The following is a 20,425-nucleotide window of genomic DNA, read 5'->3' as shown; positions in this document are numbered from 1 at the left end:
AGTAAATGGAATCATAATATCAGATAATAGCGATAGCCAGACATCATAAATTGTTTGTTTAAATTAATCAATTGTCTTATGATGATGATGATAATAATAATAATAATAATAATAATAATAATAATAATAATAATAATAATAATAATAATAATAATAATAATAATAACAACAACAACAATATGAACAGCAAAGACAACAAGAAAAATTATAACATTAAATGTACCAATGTCGACGACAGTAATAATAATAATAATAATAATAATAATAATAATAATAATTACAACAACAATATTAACAGCAAAGACAATAAAAATTATAACAACATTAAATGTACCAACAACATCGACAACAACAACGACGACGACAATAATAATAATAATAATAATAATAATAATAATAATAATAATAATAATAATAACGTTGATGGTGCTTATGATTCCTTTTACCGGCTACAAAAGCCCGAGACGTTGTGGACAGTAAAAATGGTGGAGAAACCAAAAATGGAAAACTACAAACAAGAAAAGCGGGAGTGGTTTATATGGAGTGAAATGGTGAGATTAACAATTGTTATATAAAGACACATTAATGAACAAGTGGTAATTGCTTCTAATTTAGATGTAAGGCCAGCATTTTGGGAATATGCGATAGGCGGGGTCGGGGAGTTAGTCGATAATATCGACTGCTGAAGTACTTGGCGGGCATTTTGTTCTTTATTTTTACCGAATCCCTACATCCGCTTACATGTAAGAGATTAAAATACAAAATTGACTTTGGTGCGATTTGAACTCAGAACGTAAAGTGTCGAATCACTTTTTCATTTGTTTTTATACTAACCCCTTAATGATTCTGCCAACGCGCTGCCTTTCTTTTTGGGTAGCAATCTGGTGAGAGGTGAAAGGGTAATCGATAATAACCAACACTGTACATTTTCTTCTTTTTTTTTTTTTACTTGCTTCAGTCATTAGAATGCGGCCATGCTGGGGCACTGCCATGAAGGGATTTTAGTCGAATAAATCGACCCCAGTACTTATTTTTTTTAAACGCCTGGTACTTATTCCATCGGTATGTTTTGCCAAACCGTTAAGTTACGGAGGCGTAAACGCCACACCAACAGCGGTTGTCAAACGGCGGAAGGGGAAACACAGACACACACACACACACACACACACACAAAGATATATATATATATATATATATATTAAATTCAAATTTCGATGAACGTAAACAAACAAACGAAGTTTGCTTTTAGAAGCGTTGAGATGTCTCAGAAAGTTAAAGAAGTGATTTTAAATTCTCAAACGCAGGATAATGATAATAATATAGCCTGAACAGGATAAACTACCCCTATTTTGCAGAAAAAGTGTAGGCGGCCAGCTATATATATATATATATATATATATATATATATATACACGACGGGCTTCTTTTAGTTTCAATCTACTAAATCTACTCACAAGGCTTTGCTCGCCCCGATTCTATAGTAGAAGACACCAGGGCCAAAGTGCCTGGCAGTGAGATCGAACCCCGAACCACATGGTTGGGAAGCAAGCTTCTTGCCACGCAGCGACACCTCTCGGCCCTATTCCCTGGATTGATAAAAGAAAATTGAGACGGGAGGGTTTTGAACTCGGAACAAATACAGTAAGCCATTTTTTACCCCTCCGACGTTCTAACGATTCCGCCAACTCATTTTGAGTAGAAACTATTTCTTCATTTCGGTACAAGGCCTTAAGGTGGTGGCGCTGGCAGAATCGTTGGCATCGTTAGTTATACAGTTCTTAATCGTATTCAGTTATAAAAATATAATGGATCTTATTTAACCATTGAATGGCTGTGGAAGTCCAGTAAATTAAAGCAAAAAAGTGGTCGAGAACCACTAGTTTATCAGTTCCCTAGGTTGGTACATTTTGTTATCGATTCTGAAAGGATTAAAACTGAAGTAGACCCCCAACGGGAGTTGAACTCTGAACGGAAAGAACCAGACCAAATACAACAAATTAGCCAGTACCATTTTCTCACACTTCCGCGAATTCATCTCCCTGGTTCGGTACTTATTTTCCGACCTCAAAGAGATAAAAATAAAAGATTATCACAACAGGATTTGAATGCAGCGAGCAAAGTTGGAACGAATAGTGCGAGACATTTTATCCAACAATCTGCCAATTCGCTGCCTTCACGAGTGTATAAAGTAATAAGAAAAAAATTCCACAAACGTGAGTATTGCTATATAGCCAGATTTGAGGCATCCTCACAAACTAAAGGCGAGTTTCCTCCTAGTTCTTGCTACAAGCTTATCAAAAGTCATACAAATTGCACCACCTACACCTAGACGGCACTTCTCTCTTTATCGTTACTTTCTAGTTCAAACTTAGGCCTAAGAAGAAGAGCTCTTTCCTAAAACCTTTCAGCTAGGCCCACCACACAATTTAATATCCACGTGGTAGAGAAAACTACCCACTCCTCTGTGAAAAGCGAAGTCGGTGGTTCGATATTCACTAGATTCGGCTGACAGCAAGATCCACTCGGCACATAATAACAGCTGTTTAATATAAACTCCCATATCAATTCTGCCTGGTCACCGAGCGAGTGAGTGCAGGACGATTTCGTCACTTATGCGCACCCTCCGCCAGGTTCAGACTCAAATATAAACATATACGTACATGGAGGCAGTGAATATTCAAACAAATACGAAATACCAAGAGAAAAATATCTACTTAGAAGAGTATTTAGATCCCGTGTTAACTCGCAGGAGATTTGGTCGATCAAATCGCTTGCGAGCTGATGAAAATGTAACCTTCATTTGACTTAAGTATCTTCGGCCCGATGAGTAGCTAACGGATTACCCCTCGTTGAGTAATTACTGCTTCTAAGTTTCTATTCGCTACGAAACATGTAGTCTGGATTCTACCTACTTCATTCCCACAATTTGGATTTTCATGCGCATACAAAGCAACCCCAGTTTCTAACCGGGAACTATAAAATAACTTTTTTCAGCTGATCGAACTTTGATATGGGAAAAATTGTTCCTAAAAGTTGCTTTTTATACCTTCTACGGACTGCTCGAAGCTTATTAACTTCCTACATCTGGATCCTTGGGTTTTTACATATAATTATATAAGCACATATATATATATACGTATACATACATACACACATATATATATATATATATATATATATATATATATATATATACATACATGATGGACTTCTTTCAGTTTCCTTCAAATCCACTCACAAGGGTTTGGTCGGCCCGAGGCTATAGTAGATTATAGTATAATCTCCATATATACAACGCACACAAAATCTGTATTTTCGCCAAGAAGCTGCTAATGACAATATGATTTACAAATTCGATTGCAAACTTGAAAGTTCATGAGTTCGTGACACCGACTGTTATAATTGGCCACCAAACGCAAAAACAAAATTGATAGGAAAACATTAGTACGCAAGACATGTATCCTATTCAGAACTTTTCAGACAAAAGTATAGGACTAATGATAGAAACAATACTCATAGTTCAACACGAAAGTCAAAAGAAACTCAGATAACGTACAGTTATCACACAGAAAAATAAATACCTAACCTGACTGGTAGCAATTAAGTCTAACAGTCAAATATGTAATATATAATGGTAATATCTACAGCAATGATTCTCAACCGGGGCCCATACGGCCCTTGGAGGTCCATATAAGATTTTATTGTTAAAATTGATGAGCAATAAATTCATTATACTTCTACAATGCACAAAATATTCTATCGTTTTTTTTTAAATACAATTCCTAATAATATTTGATTATAAAAACACAGTAGGATTTATTTTTATATATACATCGAGTGATTATGGAGGTCTAGCAGAGTAAAATAGAAATCAAAAATGGTTGAAAACTATTGATATACATCGATCATATTAACATTCTTACTTACCGCATGAAGACAACCAGGAATACCAACTTTACTTTATCTCCAGATGGCTTTCAGAATTTTATTGTTCCAAAGAAACTGCAAGATATTCATAGGGAAATATATTTTTTAAATACCTGAATAAAAATACAGCAAACACATAAATACACACACATGATTATATAAGAGTAAGTAGTGTATATTATATTAAGTATTATTGTCTATAAAAGGGAGAATTCAATACAGTTGTAAAGTAAGCTATTTGGGTTTCAGGAAGGTTTAAAGCCTCATTGTACTTATAGTTTCATCCCAAGGTGACTCTTCAGATGGTGCATTTCTAAACAATGCAAGCGATATGTGTAGTCGCTGGAGTGACACTCTGGTGAATACGGCGTGTGGGAAGTGTGGGTGGTAGTGGTATATTTATTGATATTTCCATTTAAGTATGAATCTTTGTATCGGTTTGACTGGGTGTAAATGGCTGGGTGGGCGAGAGTGTGTTGACGTGTATGAAATTGTTTCGACGATAAAGTTAAAATAAAATTATCTGCCATTATAGTAGCACATCGGGGCAATTGATAACACACAAAAAAAAAATTATAATGATTTGTGAGTTTCATTTTATTCAAAATTGGATGGGGGTGTAGTCTGTAGTTGTGCGGGGGATAGGGTGGTTATGATATTTTTACAGATAACAGTTAACTGAGCTTAATTCGTTTGGCTGTAGGGGATATTGTAGTAATAGAGTTGGGTTGGGGTTACATTGGGAAGATATTATTTGTGTTGAAATTTATATGTTTCACAATATATAGCGCGGAGACAGGTATTCATGAAGGTGTTGTTAATGTGTGAAAATCATGCTAGTGGGGTTCCTATGACGGTGGAGAGGCACAGGCAATTGGATGTACGGGCGTGTGGTCGTACAGGCGTATGGGCGTACATAAACAGAGACACATTTATGTAGATGTCCGTGCATATACATACAAACATGTATACATACATACAATCTTCACATGTACATACATACTTATAGATAGGCTGATAGAGAGAGAGAGAGAGAGAGAGAGAGAGAGAGTGAGACAGACAGACAGACACGTGTGTGTATATTTACAGACACAGAAATACAATTATACAACACTCATATGTGTATACATACAGGAATTGATAGGAATACATATACAGATAGACAAATATATATATATATATATATATATATAGAGAGAGAGAGAGAGAGAGAGAGAGAGATAACTAGATAGACAGACAGACAGACAAATAGATAACTAGATAGACAGACAGATAGATAGATAGATAGATAGATAGATAGATAAATAGACGCAGGCGTGGCTGAGTGGTAAGAAGCTTGGTTCCCAACGACATGGTTCCGAATTCAGTCTCACTGCGTGGCACTTTGGGTAAGTGTCTTCCACTATTGCCCCGGGCCAACCAAAGCCCAGTGAGTGGATTTGGGAGACGGAAACTGAAAGAAGCCCGTCATATATACATAGAGAGATATGTGTGTGTGTGTGCATATTTTTTTATGTGCCTGTGCTTGTCTCCACCCCACCATCGCTTGACAACCGATGTTGGTGTGCTTACCTCCCCGTAACCTACCGTTTCGGCAAAAGGGAACGATAGAATAAGTACTAGGCTTACAAAGAATAAGTCCTGGGGTCGATTTGCTCGACTAAAGGCGGTGCTCCAGCATGGCCGCAGTCAAATGACTGAAACAAATAAAAGAACATTGTATATGCATATATTGTATAGATACAATATATATCTGTCTCCAAGGTGGCGAACTGGCAGAAACGTTAGCACACAGCGCGAAATGCTCAGCGGTATTTCGTCTGTCTTTACGTTCTGAGTTCAAATTCCGCCTAGGTCGACTTTGTCTTTCGTCTTTTAGGGGTTGATAAATTAAGTACTAGTTAAGTACTGGGGTTAATCTAATCGACTGGACCCGTCCGCAAAAATTTCGGGCCTTGTGCCTAGAGTAGAAAGGAATATATATTTGTCTCCAAATGCATGCATATTTTATACATATATATATATATATATATATATATATATATATATGTATGTATACTAGCAGAGACGCCTGGCGTTGCTCGGGATTAAAATGGTATAGTTTGTTTATATATATTACAGTTATGTTGAAACAGGTGATACGGAAAACTGCAGCATTGACGACAAAACATTTGTAGAGTAAATGATGGTCTAATTCGACTAATCGACATGCAATACATCCGTTTGGATGATTCCATGTCCTAACGTAGCGTGGAAAACTGGGGTGGGGCTGTGTAATTTTTGAACCCAGCGAAAAGCTGTCAGTGGATATACTCGCCTTTGAGGCGGTCAGCGCTGCGTGTAATACGACCCATCGTATGGTTAACAGTCAAATGAATGGCGGTGTAATGGAGATATTGTACGTAAATGGGTACATTCTGGAAATGGGCTGTAATGGGAGACGGTGACGGGGAAGTGAACTGTCGAAAGAGGTTGAGGAGGAGCTGGTAGTGCTGGCAATCTTGCCTTGCCGCCTGAGCAGCACATGCCACTAGTTTCGTTTGGAAATTTGAAAGCTTTCCAGAAACGACAATTTGAGTGTAGCACACCAATTTGTACAGAATTATCGTTTTTGTAAGGCTGGGATGGATCATATCTGAAAGCAGCTCCTGGTGTTGTGAAGAACGAATTTGCCTGTGGTCTATTTCTGAGAGCTATATTGTATTGGACATCTGTTTAATATAGCGTGCTAAACGTTGTTCTAATGACTCAACCTTAAGTATTGCAGCATGCCTTAGCTGATCTTGGGAAAATCTCATCTCCTTTCTCTCTTGAGACTCCATTTGACGTCAGCATGCATCTGCTAACCCTGAGATTTTATTTTTTCCTTACTTTTATGTTTTGTCTGTCCTTGTGCTGTCCCCTCTGTGTTTCGACCCTGTGTGGTTAATAAAAAAAAATCAAGTCGTCAGGTATGTATATGTATGTGTAGATGTGTGTGAATTTTGGAAGTCTACCAGATAGATGGAAGAGCATTGTAGAAAATGAAGGAGAGTATATTTTAGATTAAATAAGAACTTTTCCTTAATTTTCAACAATAAAAAATGTATAAATAAAACCGCATTATTTATGGTATGACGCAAGGTATGCAGCATTGCCCATGAAACGGAGTTGAAATTGTTTTAAAAGGCCAACAGAACAATGTAAGTCGGTAATAAAAGAGCATCAGTAAAGAAACAAGCAAAATGCTACTCAAATCAAACTACCAGCTTACTCTTACTCTTCTACCTTATATTTTGATATTCCAATTTTAAAGCCTCTCCTTGTAAAGGGAAAACGATACGTAAAGACCTTTTAACAGACAAATGCTGAAATAAAAAGTGAAACTGTTAACAGCTGCGTGCTTCACTTCAACACGTTATTTCCAGTTTGCATCGCACTGGCTTGGTAAAAAAATTCATATGTATATTATTATGATATATGTATATATGTGTATATATATATATATATATATATATATATATATATATATATATATATATATATATATATATATATATATATATATATATTATACATAATATATCTATATATCTATACTCATGCAAACACACACATACACACCTATATATATATATATATATATATATATATATATATATATATATATACCATTTTTCCTATTCATGGTGTATTTATATGCGTGGTTTAGTATGTGTGATTTTTACGTATGTACGTGTGTGTGCATACACAAACACGCGTTCGTAGATATAGGTATTGTGTGTAAAAAAAAAAAAAACTAAAAAAAAAACTGATATGACTATCTGATTGTCTCACGTAAACATAGACTTTCTCTTTCACCTTCAAAGCCTAACAGAAATATATCTATTTAAACTTATGTTTATGCACAACAATTCAAACGTGATTTATTACTTCCGACAGTTGAAATGGTTTTCAGGCTAACCCATCTTCTTGCTGAAGTTAAGATACAGGCACGCAATAAATAGTATTTAGATCACACAGATATGAATACATTGAAAAATATAACGTATATATTTATATATATATATATATGTGTGTGTGTGTGTGTATGCATACATATATATATATATATATATATATATATATATATATATATATATGTATGTGTGTGTATGCATACATATATATATATATATATATATATATATATATATATATATATATATATATGTATATATATGTATATATGTATATATAGGTATATATATATATATATATATATATGTATATATATATATATATATATATATATATATATATATATATATATATATATATATATATATATATATATGTACATATATATATGCATATATATATATATATAAATATATATATGTATATATATGTACATATATATATGTATATAAATAGATATATGTATATATATGTACATATATATATACGTATATAAATATATATATATGTATATAAATATATATATATGTATATATATGTACATATATATATGTATATATATGCATATATATATATATAAATAAATATATATATATATATATATATATATATATATATATATATAAATATATATATATATATATATATATATATATATATATATATGTATGTATGTATGTATGTATGTATGTATGTATATATTTAAATATGCATCAAAAGCAGCGATACTGTTGGATAATGTGGTCGATTGGAAAACATTATCGACCACACATAGACAGCGTATGCTCTCTGCTTGTTCGCTGGAAGGCTGAGATTTGATGCGGTAGAGATGACTCTCTCAAAGCGCTTAATGTAAAAAAAAAACCCCTGGAAGTCATAGACAGGAGAGACAATTCACTCCAAATCCTATCCGGGAGCAATGGACATCGATGTTTCGATGTTCCGAAAATGAGAACTGCAAAATCCAGTGGGATGAATGATTCAGTGCTATCACCCGACCAGACATCGGAAACCGGACATTATTAGTCACGATATAGAAGAAATTATTATGACGTTATCACATATATTAATTAGTCACGATAGTTTCGATATCCTTTGGAATTGAGACATCAATTGACATGCTGGATCACATACACGAAAATAAACAACTATGACGATTTAAAGTGGGAAATACGAAGGTTGTGGACAATGAAGAGAGTATCAGCATTCAGCTACCAGCATGGATGAAAAAGATTGGTGCAAGTGTGAAGGTAGAACACCTACAAAAACCAGCATTGCTTGGAACTGCAAAGATTCTTCGCAGAGTTCTTGAAGCAGGACCAGTAAACAAGGGTCACCTTAGTCTGCTGGCTGTGGACAGCTGACACTTTCCATCATTCTCAGCAAAATAAGCTGTGTGTTTTCATATAATAATAATAATAATAATAATAATAATAATAATAATAATAATAATAATAATCCTTTCTATTATGGGCACAAGGCCTGGATTTTGTGGCAAAGGTGTAAGTCGATCACATCGACCACAGTACTTGACTGGTACTTAATTTATCGACGCCGAAGGAATGAAAGATCATTGTCGACCTCGGCGGGATATGAACTCAAAACGTAAAGACGGACGAAATGCCGCTAAGCATTTTGCCCGGCGTGCTAACGATTCTGCCAGCAGCAGCAGTAGTAAGAAGAAGAAGAAGAAGAAGAAGAAGAAGAAGAAGAAGAAGAAGAAGAAGAAGAAGAAGAAGAAGAAGAAGAAGAAGAAGAAGAAGAAGAAGAGCAACAACAACAACAACAAGCTGGAGAATGGGAAAGAGGGCCACGGCGATGACGATGGTATAAGAACGGTAGCGGTGAAAATCATGTTCGGAGAATATTAGAACAATTAGCAAAAAAAAGAAAAAGAGAAAAAAAGAAAAGGAAAACGAAAAATCCTAAAACGAAACAAAAGCAAACAAAAAAATCTTATATTACGGGATTTTTCTCAAGGACACTGTTCTAATTGCTTCTGTACGCAATCATGAAGTGCTTGACCGACTGGAATATTGGATTCGTAGATGAAAGAATTACAACTGGAAAGAATATTGGACAAGTACGAGATTCATATGAAGACGGGATCTAACACGAGAAAGTAATATTATTCTTTTCTATTCGAGGCATAAGGCCCGAAAGTTTTGGAGAGGTGGGCAGTCGATTAGATTGACCCAGGTGGTACTTTATTTATCAACACGCTGGAAAACCGGTGTTGGATTGTTGACGTTCCTGCGTCTTAGCAGTTCGGCAAAAATAGTACCAGACTTATGATAGGTACCAAACTTTAAATAAATGTCCTACAAAGACAGTGTTCCAGCATGGCCGCAGTCTTATGACTAAAACAAGTAAAAGATTATATACACACTCGCGCGCGACGGACACACACACATAAATATGTGCACACAAACACATACAAACACACACATGTGATATATATAGATATATATATATATATATATATATATATATATATATATATATATATATAGGTAGATAGGTAGATAGAATTAATATGGCGTTATCACATATTAATTAGTCACGATATAGAAGAAATTATTATGACGTTATCACATATATTAATTAGTCACGATAGTTTCGATATCCTTTGGAATTGAGACATCAATTGACTTGCTGGATCACATACACGAAAATTAAAGAAGATATATAAAGATTATGAAAGTCCATGCAATATTAAAAGAAAATATGTCATCTCATCACGGTTATTCGTAAAGCAATTAATAAATACGATATCACCATCTTTATTTCTTCGACTGTTTCATTTTATACTCTGCAATGCACGAACTTTTCTTATATTCGGTGTTTTTTCCTGGATTTTCAGTTTCTATAAAGCATGTTGTATTAACTGCTAGATTATTTTTTCTCCTTATACAACTTATCCGCGATTTTGTATCAAACGTTGTCTGAAGTATTCACCTTGATATCCTGAATCTTCCTTCATATATATATATATATATATATATATATATATATATATATATATATATATATATATATATATATATATATATATATATATATATATATATATGTATATATATATATATATATATATATATATATATATATATATATATATATATATATATATATATATATATAAGAGTGAGATAAAGAGACCAGTGGCATAAGTAATTTTTTTTATATATACACACGCTAATACACGACCCATGTTATATTCCCCATTCATGTTACAACCGCATCTGGGGCAAAACTAGTCGGTATACAGCACTTACTCGGTAGTACCTGTATCATTAGGGTCCGGTTGACTCCATTACCCTTCATAACCTTTATATATATAATGATAATAATAATATAAATAATATATAAATATATGTATATATCCATACATGTATGTACATACCTACATATATATGTATATATACATGCATATATGGGTACAGGACATCAAAAAAACGTTGAACACAATGAGAAACGAAAACATAAAAACAAAAACATAGAAAACGAACTTTATTTCGAAAACGAAAAAACCGAACAGAGAAACGAGACACGAGACATGCAACATAAAGAGTATACCCCTCAGTTATATATATATATATATATATATATATATATATATATATATATATATATATTCACTCGGGAAGTGAAAAAGTCTTTAACGTTTCGAGCCTACGCTCTTCCACAGAAAGGAACACAGAAAGAAACAAGGAGAGAAAATAAAAAACGTGTAGTGGCTAGCAATCTATCATGGCGAATACACACACACACACACACACACACATATATATATATATATATATATATAGGATAGGATTCTCTCAGTTTCCGCCTACCAAATCCACTCAAAGGATTTCGTCGGGCCGAGGCTATAGTAGAAGACACTTGCCCAAAGTGCCACGTAGTTGGATTGAACTTGGAGCTATGTTGTTGGGAAGCAAGCTTCTTAGCACACAGCCACGCCTGGGCCTACATTTCATTATAACTAAAATATCATGAGCATAAATGTAAGCAAGTGATCTCAAAATAAAGCACCATTATTAAATGCAGGTAGCATAATGTTGTTGGCACTCCGTCGGTTACGACGACGAGGGTTCCAGTTGATCTGATCAACGGCAACAGCCTGCTCGTGAAATTAACGTGCAAGTGGCTGAGCACTCCACAGACACGTGTACCCTTAACGTAGTTCTCGGGGAGATTCAGCGTGACACAGAGTGTGACAAGGCTGACCGTTTGAATTACAGGCACAACAGAAACAGGAAGTAAGAGTGAGAGAAAGTTGTGGTGGAAGAGTACAGCAGGGTTCGCCACCATCCCCTGCTGGAGCCTCGTGGAGCTTTAGGTGTTTTCGCTCAATAAACACTCACAACGCCCGGTCTGGGAATCGAAACCGCGATCCTATGACCACGAGTCCGCTGTCCTAACCACTGGGCCATTGCACCTCCACACAGGTAGCATAAACGAGGTGAGTAAACACAAGTCAATATAAACATAAACACACTTAGTCGCATTAACAAAGGGATGTGAGTTCGAGTCCCACGCGGATAGAAAAACCTTTTTTTCTGTCGAGGGCTTATATGCTCCTTCATTAGACTATTTCCTTAGTCATGTATGTATATATGTATGTATGTGTGTGTGTGTGTGCGTGCATATAACGGATATAATGGATGCATGTAGGCATCTGTATGTTATATGTATGTCTGCGTCGAAAACCGAACCATGAATAATAATAATAATAATAATAATAATAATAATAATAATAATAATAATAATAATAATAATAATAATAATAATAATAATAATAATAATAAAACTCATCCGTTATTGTTTATAAATAAAACATTAGAATATATGACGATCTTCACATGGTTTTATCGTTTTTGCTTCAAGAAAAACTGTCTAAAAAATTTGCATTATATGACTCACGTCTTTTTTGTCTATTTTTCTTTTATTTTCCATCGTTATAACTTTGTCAGCTTCCTGACATTTTTTTCTGCTATCTATCAGCCTATCTCTGTATCAGATGCAACGTCTATCTATCTATCTACTAATATATTCGACTACGTACCAGCATTTCTTCCGATCGCATCTATCAATTTATTCATTCGTTCGTTTGTCTCCAGAACTATCTTTCTAGAAATTGTAAAGTGGGCGAATTGCATACTTGATGTGGTAAACCAAGAAATTCTTTGAGGCGGTGAGATTCGTTAGGACGCCGGACGAAATGCTTAGCGGTATTTTGTCTTTCACTGCGTTCTGAGTTCGAATTCCGACGAGGTCGATTTTACCTTTCATCCTTTCGGGGCCGATAAATTGAGTACCAATGAAAGAGGTCTGATACGGCAGAAACTTGTCAGGAGTTGTGTCAGTATTACTAACGAGCAGACTGACTTCCCCTCACTACATTTCATTCATAATTAGTTTTAATTAACTAAAGTTTCGATTTTGAGTACCAGTGAAAGACTGGGGTCGATTTAATCGACCAGTCCCCTTCCTCGCCCAAATTTCGGGCCTTGTGTCTATAGGAGAAACGATTATTAATATTATTATTTAATATCGTGGCACTCCGTCGGTTACGACGACGAGGGTTCCAGTTGATCTGATCAACGGCAACAGCCTGCTCGTGAAATTAACGTGCAAGTGGCTGAGCACTCCACAGACGCGTGTACCCCTAACATAGTTCTCGGGGAGATTCAGCGTGACACAGAAACAGGAGGAAAGAATGAGAGAAAGTTGTGGTGAAAGATCACAGCAGGGTTCGCCACCAACCCCTGCTGGAGCCTCGTGGAGCTTTAAGTGTTTTCGCTCAATAAACACAACGCCCGGTCTAGGAATCGAAACAGCGATTCAAAGGTTAATTTATAATTTTGTCAGAGATATTTTTGTCAAAAATATCTCTGACAAAATTATAAATTAAAATTCATTTTTTATATATTGGGGTTTTCAAACTTCTTTTATATATATATATATATATATATATATATATATATATATATATATATATATATATATATATATATATATATATATATATATATATATATATATATATATATATATATATATATATATATATATATATAAAAATTTATATAAATAAGGATAAGATCGATATTTAAAATATTGATTTTATCAAGTGGCCAGCATGGGAATAAAAACCATCAAAGGTAACAATTATTTAAAATTATTTAAAATTATAATATAGGGTATCTAAGAGATACCGCCACGCTGAAAATACTGGATAATTCCAGTATTTTTGCTAGTTTATTTTATCTTCGTCTTCGCTCTTCGTGCTATATGAACATTTATTGTGGTTTAGAGTCAAGATTTGACTGTTATTTTCAGCGTGGCGGTATCTCTTAGATACCCTATATTATAATTTTTAATATATATATATATATATATATATATATATATATATATATATCTGTTTGTTTGTCTATCTATCTATCAATCTATCTACCTATCAATCTATCTATCTGTCTATCTACAGTTGTATTTGTCCCCTCTGTATGCAGCCCTGTGTGGCTAATAAAAGAAATATATCTGTCTATCTATCTATGTATGTATATATATATATATATATATATATATATATATATATATATATATATAAGCAAATAAATAGATTTATATATATATATATATATATATATATATATATATATATATATATATACATATGCACACAATCATACATAGATACATATATATACTCACACACACACAAACATATTTGTATATGTAAAGATATATATATATATATATATGTGTGTGTGTGTGTGTGTGTGTGTGTGTGTGTGTGTGTGTGTATAGCTGCATACATACAAATATACATACATGAACACATACACTTACATATCCATGTATAAATACATTTGGGACAATAGAAACGCCAAGAGCAATCATAGAGGTCAGCTGCTCGGCAGATGTGAACATCTCTTCCATTTTCAGTGAGAAGGAGAATATTTATGGACAACCGCTTCGACAACGTCAGCTTCTCCATTCTGATTTACAAATTCATATTCATACCAATAATCTGTTGTGCAGTTGGTTATATCAATAAATATCTAAGCGACAATCTGGAGAAGCTAGTATGTTTTTAAGCAAAGAAAGAGACTGGCTTGTACGAATTTTATAGATACAATTTGCAAATGGAATAGTAAAAATATGCAACGCTTTCTTAGAATTCGATATGTAACAAGTGTTATTGTTAATGGCGACAAAGCTTTCATTTACTTTGTTACAGAGCAGCAGCTCTCTGTTTTTAGGAGGAAGGAATAGTAATAAATAGAAAAGTGACGGTCTACATACATACATACATGATAGATCGCTGACCACTACATGTATATTTTTTTCTCTCCTTGTTTCTTTCTGTGTTCCTTTCAGTTGAAGAGCGTCGGCTCGAAACGTTAAAGACTTTCTCTATTCCCGAGCGTTATAGTAATAACGCAAATCGACCCCAGGACTTATTCTTTGGAAGCCTAGTACTTATTCTATCTGTCTCTTTTTGCCGAACCGCTAAGTTACGGGGACGTAAACACACCAGCATCGGTTGTCAAGCGATGTTGGGGGGGACAAACACAGACACACACACACACACACACACACACACACACACACACACACACACACACATATATATATATATATATATATATATATATATATATATATATATATATATATATATATACATATATATATACGACGGGCTTGTTTCAGTTTCCGTCTACCAAATCCACTCACAAGGCTTTGGTCGGCCCGAGGCTATGGCAGAAGACACTTGCCCAAGGTGCCACGCAGTGGGAATGAACCTGGAACCTTGTCTTGTAAAGTCTAATATATTCTTTTGTAGTCTTATACCATCTTATTGATATTTATTTTGCAAGAAGGCGGGTAGCTGGTAGAAACGTTAGCACGCCGGGCGAAATGCTTAGCGGTATTTCGTCTGCCGTTACATTCTGAGCTCAAATTCCGCCGAGGTCGACTTTGCCTTTCATCCTTTCGGGGTCGATAAATTAAGTACCAGTGACGAACTGGGATCGATGTAATCGACTTAATCCCTTTGTCTGTCCTTGTTTGTCCCCTCTATGTTTAGCCCCATGTGGGCAATAAAGAAATAACTATTTATTTTGCAATAAAATACTTACTGCAAAGGGACCTTTTGGAACACCCTGTGTGATATTATATGTATATTAAGGCAGCGAGTTGGCCGTGCGACCGTTAACTGACATCTTTACGAATCTGCCAGTTTGCAGCCTTTCACCACCCGCATAACATTAATGACAAAAAGTTTCTTGTTCTGGCACGAGTACAGAAATTTTGAGCAAAGAGGTGGAAGTCGATATCGCTGACCTCAGTACTTGACCGCCATTTTTTTTTTTTATCAAACTTTTTGAAAGACATCATGCAAAGCTGACACTGGCGAAATTTGAGCTCAGAATATATGGAACCTGAGCAAAAAAATCAAAAGGCAATTTAACCGATGCTTTATCAAGTCTACCAATCTATCTACCTGTGCAACTTTCGTTTTTAATTTCTTTCTTTCTTTTTTCCCCCCGTTTCTTCATTGTTTCATTTCTCCTTCAACTCGTTCAATCTTGTCTTCAGCTACATTTGCTTTCATAACCCTTTTACTTTTCCTGTCTTCCGTCCTTTTTTTCTTTTTCTTTTTCATCCCCGTCCCTTCTTTCAGCTCCATCCCTTTATACCTTTCAGTTTTCTTCCTTCCTTTCTTTCTTTCTTTCTTTCTTTCTTTCTTTCTTTCTTTCCTTCTTTCTTTCTTTCTTTCCTTCTTTCTTTCTTTCTTTCTTTCTATTAGTTTCCCATTTCTTAAAATAAGTCCTGCAATTGTCTTTCGCCCTTTCGTGGTTAGCTTTTCATTTGTTCGTTCTCGTTCACTCACTCGTTACCTCATCACCACCTCCCCTCTCTGTCCTCCACCAATTCTCACTGTCTTTTATTTCTTCACATTACACACACACACACACACACACACACACACACACACACACATGAATATGCGTAATATAAACACGTGCGCACACACATACATCCACATATATATATACATACACACATTCATACGAACAGATAGATAAATACTCGTATACATATAGGTGCATGTGTACAGGTATATGTATGTGTGTACGTACATTCGTACATACATACTTATACATAAATATATACATACCTTACATATTGCACACACACACACACACACATATATATATATATATATATGTCTTTTTAGCGATTTATCCCCTCCCTTCATGCCGTATCTTTTCAAGTTACTGTTCATTATTTCTATTCTGAATGTTAAGCCATGTAGAAAGCCGAGAGGAAATTAAAAATATCGAGGTTCCACATGCGTGTATTGATCTAGGGCTTATATAGCTAAAGGTCTTAAAGAATGGAAGACCGAGAGAGAGACACAGAAGCAAAGACTGAGAAAGAGAAAGAAGTGCATAACACACACGTCTGTGAGTGTGTGTGTGTGTGTGCATGAGATATATATATATATATACACATACCCATTTATATATATATATATATATAATTACTCTTTTACTTGTTTCAGTCATTTGACTGCGGCCATGCTGGAGCACCGCCTTTAGTCGAGCAAATCGACCCCAGCACTTATTCTTTGGAAGCCTAGTACTTATTCTAGCGGTCTCTTTTGGCGAACCGTTAGGTTACGAGGACGTAAACACACCACCATCGGTTGTTGGGGGGTGGGGAACAAACACAGATACACAAACATATACACAAACATATATATATATACATATATATATGCAACAGGCTACTTTCAGTTTCCGTCTACCAAATCCACTCACAAGGCTTTGGTCGGCCCGAGGCTATAGTAGAAGACACTTGCCCAAGGTGCCACGCAGTGGGAATGAACCCGGAACCATGTGGTTGGTAAGCAAGCTACTTACCACACAGCTACTCCTGCGCCTATATATATATATATATATATATATATATATATATATATATATATATATATATATATATATATATATATATATATATATATATATATATATATATATATATATATATATATATATATATATATATATATATATATATATATATATATATATATATATATATATATATATATATATATATATATATATATATATATATATATATATATATATATATATATATATATATATATATATATATATATATATATATATATATATATGGTCGTCGTCGTCGTAGTGCTGCTCCTGCTGGTTCGGCAGAGGTCTGCGCTCTCCGAGTGCTTTTCTAGTTACGTTATATTTCGTTACGAAATATATGTTCTGTAGTACAGTACTTATTTTCAAATATTTTCTTGTCTTATTTGTGTTTGGAGCAGTTGTCAAACATTTTCTTTCGTAATGTGGGAGTGTTGTCTCAAGATAAACCAAAAAATGCTTCTAAGAAAATATCTTTTTATTTTATTTTTTTTTTTCACCCAAACGAAACGTAAAAATTAAAATCAAATTTCTTATTTTTTGCAATGGTTTTATGCCACACAAAACAGAAAAAAAGCACACACACACATATCGTAGCTTTGGAAAGAAATTCAACAAAATGTATGCAATTTAAACGTGGGTGCGATACGTAATTCATCTTTTTAGGATAAGAATTACAACAACAACAGCAACAACAATGTTTTCTACTATAGACACAAAGCCTTCGATTTTGTGAGAGGAGACCTAGTCAATGACACGGCTCCAGTACTTAACTGTTATTTATTTTCTTGATCCCGAAAGGATGAAAGACAAAACAAACTTTGAACTCGGACGAAATGCTGCTAAGCTTTTTTCCGGCGTGGTAACGATTCTGTCAGCTCACCGCCTTAATAATAATAATAATAATAATAATAATATATAAAGGATTGAGGTAAGTCCTCCAAAAGATATAGAGTCAAAATTAAAAGAAGAGTGCTATTGTCATCTAGTGAACGACATTTCGACATCTTGTGTGTCTTCAACAGGTTCAGAAAATAATTTTGTCAATCTACTTCATTTTGGTTAATATATAAAGCATTGAGGTAACCCCTCCAGAAGATATAGAGTCAAAATTAAAAGAAGAGTGCCATTGAACCTGTTGAAGACACGCGAGATGTCGAAATACTGTTCACTAGATGACAATGGCACTCTTCTTTTAATTTTGACTCTATATCTTCTGAAGGAGTTACTTCAATGCTTTATATATTAACCAAAATGAAGTAGATTTTTGAACCTGTTGAGGACACACAAGGTTTCGAAATATCGTTCAGTAGATGACAATGGCACGCTTTTAATTTTAATAATAATAATAATAATAAGGCCCATAAATTGTTGAGGATAGGAGGTTAATTGATATCATCAACCTCGGTACCGACTGGCACTTTATTTTATCGACCCCCAAAGAATGAAAAGGAAAGTCGACTTCGGCGGGATTTGAACTCAGAACGTAAAATAAAAAGACGGAAGAAATACCATAAGGCATTTTGTCCGATGCCCTATTGATTCTGCAGCATTTTGTTAGCGTGTATTGCGTATTCATATAAAAATTTTAAAAAATCAGTTTGCCAAATTCTTACGTAAAATCGTTACTTAATCTTCTTCGTAAGTACCACAACTTTTTCTCTAAGAAAGTAAATAGACATACAAAAAGTAAAAGAGAAAAAAAAACTGAAAGAAAATAAAAGTGAAAAACTAATTAAAAATTAAAATCAATACACAGCTAAAAATATTTCTTGCGCAGGTAACAGATAAATGTACAACTTTATAAATATTTCCGTCTACTGGGCTGCATTGCATCTACTCTCCGCCCGTTGCTATTTACGGTTGATGCTGAAAGCAACATACTTCTTTGTCAGCCTGACTCTGCTATAACCGACCGGCCGACTAGCAACGAAATAGTGCAGTCAGACGTTGTAGTCGTTGTTGCTGTTGTGCACGTTGTTGTTGGTGTTGTGCGTGAAGGCGCGTGGCATAGTGTGGTTAGGGCATTCGGCTCACGATCGCAAGATCGTGAGTTCAATTCCAGTCAACGCGTTGTGTCCTTGAGCAAGACACTTTATTTCACGTTGCTGCAATCCACTGAGCTGGCAAAAAAGTGAGTAGTGTATGTGTATGTATGTGTGTGTATGTGTGTGTGTGTCTATGTCTGTGTGCGTGCGTGTATGTGTGTGCACGTGTGTGTAGCAGTACAAGTCATTGATATGTGTAGGCGCAGTGCGGCCAAATGGTTAAGAAGTTCGCTTCACAGTCACGCGGTCTCGGGTTCGAGTCCTCTGTTTGACATTTTGTGTTAAAACAAATTTTTATAGCTCTGGGTCGACCCATATCCTGTGAACAATACTGGGCAAACGGAAAATGCGTAGTAGAAGATTCAGCAGGCGGATTATACCTGTAATTCAAAAAGCACGGTGTGTCAAGGTTGATCGATTCCCGAGAATTACATGAAGGATACACATGCCTAGAGAGAGAGTTACATGAAGGAAAAAAATACTTAGTTGTATTTCTTCCGCCTTTACGTTCTGAGTTCAAATTCTACC

The sequence above is a fragment of the Octopus bimaculoides genome, chromosome 14 (genome assembly GCF_046866305.1).
Source record: "Octopus bimaculoides isolate indiv1 chromosome 14, ASM4686630v1, whole genome shotgun sequence".
NCBI lineage: Eukaryota > Metazoa > Mollusca > Cephalopoda > Octopoda > Octopodidae > Octopus > Octopus bimaculoides.
The sequence above is the reverse complement of the archived record's forward strand: the minus strand, read 5'-3'. Positions refer to the sequence as shown.